This window comes from Panthera leo, chromosome A2, assembly GCF_018350215.1.
Source record: "Panthera leo isolate Ple1 chromosome A2, P.leo_Ple1_pat1.1, whole genome shotgun sequence".
Lineage (NCBI taxonomy): Eukaryota > Metazoa > Chordata > Mammalia > Carnivora > Felidae > Panthera > Panthera leo.
The window spans coordinates 42,790,248-42,798,761 of NC_056680.1; the positions used below are offsets into that span (position 1 = coordinate 42,790,248).

The following is an 8,514-nucleotide window of genomic DNA, read 5'->3' on the forward strand; positions in this document are numbered from 1 at the left end:
TAAATTTGAGAACAGAAGTACCAGTGTTGTAGATTGACAAATACTTTAAGTTATGACAGCCTATTTGAACACAAAATCAGGAAATAACATACTAACAAAATGATACAACCATGTATACATACATCTGCTTATTAAACACTGAAGTAAAAGAACTGTAACATTTTGCAGTCTTCAGAGGTGTTTGGTGTTTTACTCTGTTCTGATAAAAGCAATTTGAATGTTTGCATAGAGATATAAAAACTTAATATTGAACTGAAAAATGGTTACACATCTGCATTTTAAAAAATTTGAATTAAATTTTCTCCCTTGCTGGTGGTTTAGTAGAATCTTACTTTGGAGCAGGAAAACATTGATGATACAGATTTTTTTATCAGTTGCTGCCATACTATAAAGCTTGTAAAAAGCCCAAGTCCCACAAGGGTGTACCTACCTGATCTCTTACAGCACCCAGCTGTTGGTATTCTCCAGAGTAGCAAATATATGCCCTGGAGCACAGGGTGATAAGGGTCAATTCCATTATCATATTGCATAGTTGAGCTGTAATGTCCAAACCAATGAATCTAGTTAAACCAGCAATCGCTCATATGATAAAGATGCCAATAAACAGGGTGGTGTGGTATGAGCTGTATGGAAGATATTTTTGCTATTATTATGCTTGATATACTGGATGTAGAGTTTATCTGTTTTACTCCTTAACTGCTGCTAATAACAGTAGCTACATTCTTCTTCATACATCTTTTTCACCCTTCAATATAGTTTTACAAATTCTTCCTTAAACTCCAGATATTTGGTCTGCAAGTCAGTTGGGACCAGAAATGGTTTCTTGTAACCACAAATCTTGTTGTGTTGTATGTGCCTTTACCAGTTGCTATGGACACTAAATTGTTAGTTTCTGCTGTGGCCTATACATGGATTTGGGATTTGGTAATTCTTCACCTTGATAGATTTTTTTTTTTTTTCAACGTTTTTTTTTTTTTTTTTTTTTTTTTTTTATTTATTTTTGGGACAGAGAGAGACAGAGCATGAACGGGGGAGGGGCAGAGAGAGAGGGAGACACAGAATCGGAAACAGGCTCCAGGCTCCGAGCCATCAGCCCAGAGCCTGACGCGGGGCTCGAACTCACGGACCGCGAGATCGTGACCTGGCTGAAGTCGGACGCTTAACCGACTGCGCCACCCAGGCGCCCCCACCTTGATAGATTTTTATATGAACCTTGAAGTAGTCTGCCAGACCTTGGAAAGTGATTTTATTCCCTTTGAATATTTTTTCGCCTTTATTTACCTTTTCTTTCTTTTTTTTTAAAATATAATTTATTGTCAAATTTGCTAACATACAGTGTGTAAAGTGTGCTCTTGGTTTTTGGGGTAGATTTCTGTGGTTTGTCGCTTGCATAAAACTCCAAATGTTTATCCCAACAATTGCCCCCATCAATGCTCATCACCCATTTTCCCCTCTCCCCCAGCCCCCCATCAACCCTCAAATTGTTCTTCATATTTAAGAGTCTCTTATGGTTTGCCTCACTCCATCTCTGTTTGTAACCATTTTTTTTCCCCTTTCTCTTTCCCCCATGGTCTTTTGTTAAATTTCTCAAGATCCACATATGAGCGAAAATATATGATATCTCTCTTTCTCTGACTGAGTTATTTCACTCAGCATAATACCTTCCAGTTCCATCCACGTTGCTGCAAATGGCCAGATTATATTCTTTCTCATTGCCAAGTAGTATTCCATTGTATATATATAAACCGCATCTTCTTTATCCACTTGTCAGTTGATGGACATTTAGGCTCTTTCCATAATTTGGCTATTGTTGAAAGCACTGCTATAAACATTGGGTACATGTGCCCCTATATGTTAGCACTGTTGTATCCTTTGGATAAATTCCTAGTAGTGCTGTTGCTGGGTTATAGGGTTAATTCTGTTTTTTTTTTTTAATTTTTTGAGGAAGCTCCACGCGGTTTTCCAGAGCAACTGCACCAGTTTGCATTCCCACTAACAGTGCAAGAGAGTTCCCATTTCTCTACATTCTTGCCAGCATCTGTAGTTTCCTGATTTGTTCATTGTAGCCACTCTGACTGTTGTGAGGTGGTGTCTTAGTGTGGTTTAGATTTGTATTTCCCTGATGATGAGTGACATTGAGCATCTTTCCATGTGCCTGTTGGCCATCTGGATGTCTTCTTTGGAAAAGTGTCTATTTATGTCTTCCACCCACTTCTTCACTGGATTATTTGTTTTTCAGGTGTTGAGTTTAGGAAGTTCTTTATAGATTCTGGATGCTAACCCTTTATCTCATATGTCATTTGCAAATAACTTTTCCTGTTCCGTCAGTTGCCTTTTACTTTTGTTGATTGTTTCCCTTGCAGTGCAGAAGATTTTCATCTTGATGAGGTCCCAATAGTTCATTTTTGCTTTTAATTCCCTTGCTTTTGGATATGTGTCAAGCAAGAAATTGCTGCAGCTGAGGTCAGAGAGGTTGTTGCTTGCTTTCTCTTCTAGGGTTTTGATGGCTTCCTGTCTCACACTTAGGTCTTTCATCCATTTTGAGTTTATTTTTGTGAATGGTGTAAGAAAGTGGTCTAGTTTAATTCTTCTGCATGTTGCTATCCAGTTCTCCCAGAACCATGTGCTAAAGAAACTGTCTTTTTTTCCATTGGATATTCTTTCCTATTTTGTCAAAGATTAGTTGGCCATACATTTGTGGGTCCAATTCTGGAGTCTCTATTCTATTCCATTGGTCAATGGGTCTTTTTTTCTGACAGTACCATACTATCTTGATGATTACAGCTTTGTAGTAGAGGCTAAAGTCTGGGATTGTGATGCCTCCCGCTTTGGTTTTTTTCTTTCGGTATTACTTTGGCTATTGAGGGTCTTTTGTGGTTCCATACAAATTTTAGGATCATTTATTCTAGCTTTGAGAAGAATGCTGTTGCAATTTTGATTGGGATTGCATTGAATGTGTAGATTGCTTTGGGTAGTATCGACATTTTAACAATATTTATTCTAATCCATGAGCATGGAATATTTTTCCATTTCTTTGTGTCTTCAATTTTCTTCATAAATTTTCTATAGTTTTCAGTATACAGATCTTTTACATATTTGGTTAAGTTTATTCCTAGGTATTTTTTGGTTCTTGCTGTAATTGTAAATGTCATCAATTTCTTGATTTCTCTTTCTGTTGTTTCATTATTTGTGTATAGAAATGCAACAAATTTCTGTATGTTGATTTTGCACCCTGCAATTTTGCTGAATTCAAATATCAGTTCTAGCAGGCTTTTGGTGGAGTCTTTTGGGTTTTCCATGTAGAGTATCATGTCATCTGTGAAAAGTGAAAGTTTGACTTCTTTGCCAGTTTTGATGCCTTTTATTTCCTTTTTTTTTGTCTAATTGCTAATGCTAGGAATTCCAACACTATGTTAAACAACACTGGTGAGAGTAGACATCCCTGTCGTGTTCCTGATCTCAGGGGGAAAGCTGTTAGTTTTTCTTCATTGAGGATGATATTGATATTAACTGTGGGCTTTTCATATATGGTTTTTATGATGTTTAGATATGTTCCTTCTGTCCCAACTTTCTTGAGGGTTTTTACCAAGAAAGGATGCTGGGTTTTGTCAAATGCTTTTTCTGCATCTATTGATAGGATAATATGTTTTTTATGGTTTCTTTTACTAATGTGATGTATCACATTGCTTGATTTGTGAATATTGAACTAGCCCTGTAGCCCAGAATGAATCCCACTTGATCATGGTGAATAATTCTTTTTCTATGCTTTTGAATGTTATTTGCTGGTATCTTGTTGAGAAATTTTGCATCCATGTTCATGAGGGATACTGTAATTCTCATTTTTTTTGTGGGGTCTCTGTCTGGTTTGGAATCAAGGTAATGCTGGCTTCATAGAATGAGTCCAGCATTTTTTCTTCCATTTATATTTTTGGAATAACTTGAGAAGGGTAGGTATTAAATCTGCTTTAAATGTCTGGTAGAATTCCCCAGGTTAGCCATCTGGGCCAGTACTCTTATTTGTTGGGAGATTTCTGATAACTGATTGAATTTCTTGACTAGTTATGGGTCTGTTCAAATTTTCTATTTCTTCTTATTTGAGTTTTGGTAGTGTGTGGGTGTCTAGCAATTTGTCCATTTCTTCCAGGTTGGCCACTTTGTTGGCATATAATTTTTCATAGTATTCTCTGAGGGATTGATTGTGGTAAATCCATTTTCATTCGTGATTTTTATCAGTTGGGCCTTCTCTATTTTCTTTTTGAAAACTCTGGCAAGTGGTTTATCAATTTGTTTATTTTTTTCACGAACCAGCTCTTAATTTCATTGATCTGTTCTGGTTTTTCTTCTTTCTTTCTTTCCTTCCTTCCTTCCTTCCTTCCTTCTCTCTTTTTTTTTGTATTCTGTATTGTTTATTTCTGCTCTGATCTTCATTATTTTTCTTCTGCTGCTATCCTTGGGGTTTCTGTGTTGCTCTGCTTCTAGTTCCTTCAGGTGTGCTGTTAGATTTTGTATTTGGGAGTTTTCTTGCTTCTTGAGATAGGCCTGGATTACAATGTATTTTTGTCTTAGGACTGCTTTGCTGCATCCCAAAGGGTTTGGACTGTTGTGTTTTCATTTTCATTTGTTTCCATATATTTTTTAATTTATTCTTCAATTTCTCGTTGACCCATTCATTCTTCAGTAGGATGTTCTTCAACCTCCATCCATTTGGAGGTTTTATAAACTTTGCTCTGGTTGATTTCAAGTTTCATAGCATTGTGATCTGAAAATGTGCATGGTATGGTCTCAATTCTTTTATATTTATTGAGGGCTGTTTTGTGACCTAGTATGTGATCTATCTTGGAGAAGGTTCCATGTGCACTCGAGAAGAATGTGTATTTGGTTGTTTTAGGATAAAAAGTTCTGAATATATCTATCAAGTCCATCTGGTCCAGTGTATCATTCAGGGTCACTGTTTCTTTATTGATTTTCTGTCTGGATGATCTTTCCCCTGCAATTAACACATTCTTACCAGGCGTGGAGGGGTGTGGTTTGGTGTAGGCAGGTTCCACCTCCACTGGGGGCTCCCTGTCTGGTGCCCTGAGGCCCCACCTTGTTGGTGATGGGGAGAAAAATGGCGACACCCCAGTCTCCCTTCCATGGACCACGTGTCCCAAACCACTCTGTTTAGGCTGTCTTCACAGTGCTATGGCCACAAATGAGGCAGTTTGTCCCACTTTGCTGACTCCCCCAATGTCTTAAAGAATTGAACCCCAATGTCTTAAAGAATCCCACTGCAGGTTTCTGGTTTCAGGGAAAAGCCATCCCATTTCACAGTGCTGCATGCGTGGTTTGTCCTGCTCCACCCACTCTCGCACCTCGCTGGCAATCGGGTGGGGTTTAAACCCCAGTGTCTTAGAGTATCCCATTCTGTGTGCCCCAGTACTGGGGAGTGCCACTCCACAAGGCTGATATTTTGCATCTGGCTGGCAGGAGCAGGCAGTCTTTATCCTTTGAACAGATATATACCTTCTTCCCACAGCACTCCAGGAAGGGGATCGCTTTTTCCCACTGCAGACTGTGCCTCTGAACTGGTTACTGAGCTCGGGGCTGGCTTATCTCTTCCCCAGGTGTGTGAACTGGGCAGCTGGCCCCAACCTGGAGGAAGCCCCACAGTTAGAGATTGGATCTTTCTCTGTCCGGTAGGAGGTTTTTCTCTTGTGCAGACACAATCCTGCCCTTCCTCAGCCTCTCTTTCTATTCCCTTTGTCTCTCTGTAGAAGGGGATCTCTCCCCTCTGTGTCTATGCAGCCCATTTTATCTCTCCCAGTTCAAAATCACGTACCTGTGGCCCACCAGGTTGTCCCCGTGGGTCCCTTGAGATGTCTTTGTCCCTCGGAAGCCTGGACTGTTGGAATTCAAAGTCCTTTGGCCTCAACACTGCTGTGTTTGGGGGACAAGGGAACTTTGGGTCTCCCTACTTCTCCACCATGTTGGATCTTTCCATCCTTTGATTTCTTTAAAATCTAGGCTCTCAGGACTAAGGCATACAAGAAAACTGTGTTTTCAAGTTTTGATGAATTCATCATCTATTTCTTTAAATTTTCTATCAAAGTATGGATTGGTAGCTATTAAACCAAGATGAGGTAGCAGAAAACAGTATGTTTTCAAACAGAGTAGATGTGTTTTCAAACATTCTGTAGTTATTCATGTTGGTTCTCTGAAAACTTGAGGAAGTTTTCCAAAAATTTGGTGCCACCATCAGCTTCCCCAAATTCATGCGGGGAACTTTAGTTCTCAAAGAAATATCAGGCCTTGAAATGGCTTCAGGAATATTCCCCCGTCAGGAATATTTCCCAGCCATACTCATCAAAAAGCTGGAGATTCTGAAGATCATTCTCTTAGACATTTTAGAATTGGTTATATACCTGTATGAAGCTGATCATTTTGCTGAGGGCAAATACTGTGGATGAATCTTTCAAATTGACTGTCAAAGGTTCCCTGAGCAACTATCAATAACACTGCAACCGTTTTACCATCAGGCTTATTGAAAAGGAAAACGACGACTCCATATCTCAATTATTTTGCTCTCTCGTTAGACCTCTCTGTGAAAAACCAGTCAGTGGTTCATTATAATGTCCAATCCAATGAACTAATACCTGATTGTACATGTATTTCAACATGAACTCTTTCAGAAATGATTTTCCTTTCATAATGCTCCAGCAACAGATACAGCAATGATCTCCGTGACCCTGAAAGCCTCCAGGGGAAGCACTTGATTTAGTGTGATCTCATCTATCTCAGAGGAATGGTCATCTTTGACAGTGAAGACTTGGACTGGTCCTACAGTGACAGAACCTCACCACCATCAGTGTTCAGACCACCATGGCCAGAAATTATAGGGACTAAAATAGCTCAGGTGGATTTTCAGGAAAAACAATAACAACAACAACAACAACAATAAATGAATATAGCTCAGAAGAGGAGGATCCAGTGGAAAAGGCAGGACTTTTCACAAAAATTAACGCACAATGGATTCAAGACCTAAGTGTAAACAACAACAGCAACAACATAAAAATCCTAGAAGTTAACATACAGGAAAATATAGATGATTTTGAGTTTGACAATGACTTTTTAAATTCAAGGATGAAAGCATAATCCAGGAAAGCAAAAAAAAAAAAAATAATAATTGGTAAACTGGAATTCAATAAAATTAAAAATTTCTGCTTTGCAAAATACATTGTCAAGAGAATGAAAAGAACAGTGACTGGGGGAAAATTTTTCCAAAGGATGTGTCTAATAAATGATTGTTATACAAAGTATGCAAAGAACTCTTAAAATTCAACAATAAGACTGGGGTACCTGGATGGCTCAGTTGGTTGAGCATCCGACTTTGGCTTAAATTATAATCTCACCGTTCATGAGTTCATGCCCTGTGTCTGGCTCTATGTTGACAGCTTAGAGCCTGGAACCTGCTTCAGATTCTCTCTCTCTCTCTCTCTCTCTCTCTCTCTCTCTCTCTCTGCCCCTCCCCCAATGCTCCCTTTCTCAAATAAACATTAAAATTTTTTCAAACATTAAAACAAACCTCAGCAATAAGAAAATAAACATCCTGATATAAAAACATGCCAGAGACCTTAATAGATACCTCACCAAAGAAGATATATGGATGACAAATAAGCATAAGAAAAGATGCTCCACATTGTGTATAATTAAAGGAATGCAAGTTCAGACAGCAATGAGATACCACCGCATACCTGGTAGAATGGCCAAACTCCAGAACACTGACAACACCAAATACTGGCAAGGATATGAGGTAGCAGGAACTTGGATTCATCACTGTTGGGAATGTAAAATGGCACAGCTACTATGCCAAACAATTTGGTTGTTTCTTAAAAACTAAACATATTGTTACCATACAATCCACCAGTCATACTGCTTGGTATTTACCAAAAGAAGTTGAAACCCTATGTCCACACAAAAACCTGCACTTGAATGTTTATACTATTTCTATTCATAATTGCTAAAACTTGTAACAACATTGACATCCCTTTGTAAGTGAATGGATAAAGTAGGTACGTCTAGATGATGGAATGTTACTCACTAAAAGAGAAGTGAGCCATCAAGCCATGAAAAGACATGGAAGAAAATTAAATATATTACTAGGTAAAAGAAACAAACCTGAGAAGACTACATACTGTGTGTTACTAACTGTATGACATTCTGGGTAAGGCAAAACTATGGAGACAGTGATCAGTGGTTGCCAGGGGTTAGAGAAGAGGGGGGCATAAATAGAGTGTTAAAAATTCAGTGAAACTATTCTGTTTGATACTATAACAATAGATACATGTTATGTGCCTTTGTCTGAACCCAAAGAATGCTCATTGCCCAATGCCAGAAGTGAACCCTAATGTAAACTATGGGCTTTGGATAATAATGATGTACAATTCATCACTTGTAATAAATGCACCTCTTTGGTGGAGAATGCTGGCAATGGGGGAGGCTATACATGTGTGGGGGAAGGAAGTTTATAGAAAA

At 38.6% G+C, this 8,514-nt stretch overlaps 1 pseudogene; it reads right to left on the reverse strand.

The window, feature by feature from the left end:
* Positions 1–292: 292 nt before the first annotated feature.
* Positions 293–7,910, reverse strand: LOC122213125 (annotated as a pseudogene).
* Between the last annotated feature and the right edge of the window lie 604 nt (positions 7,911–8,514).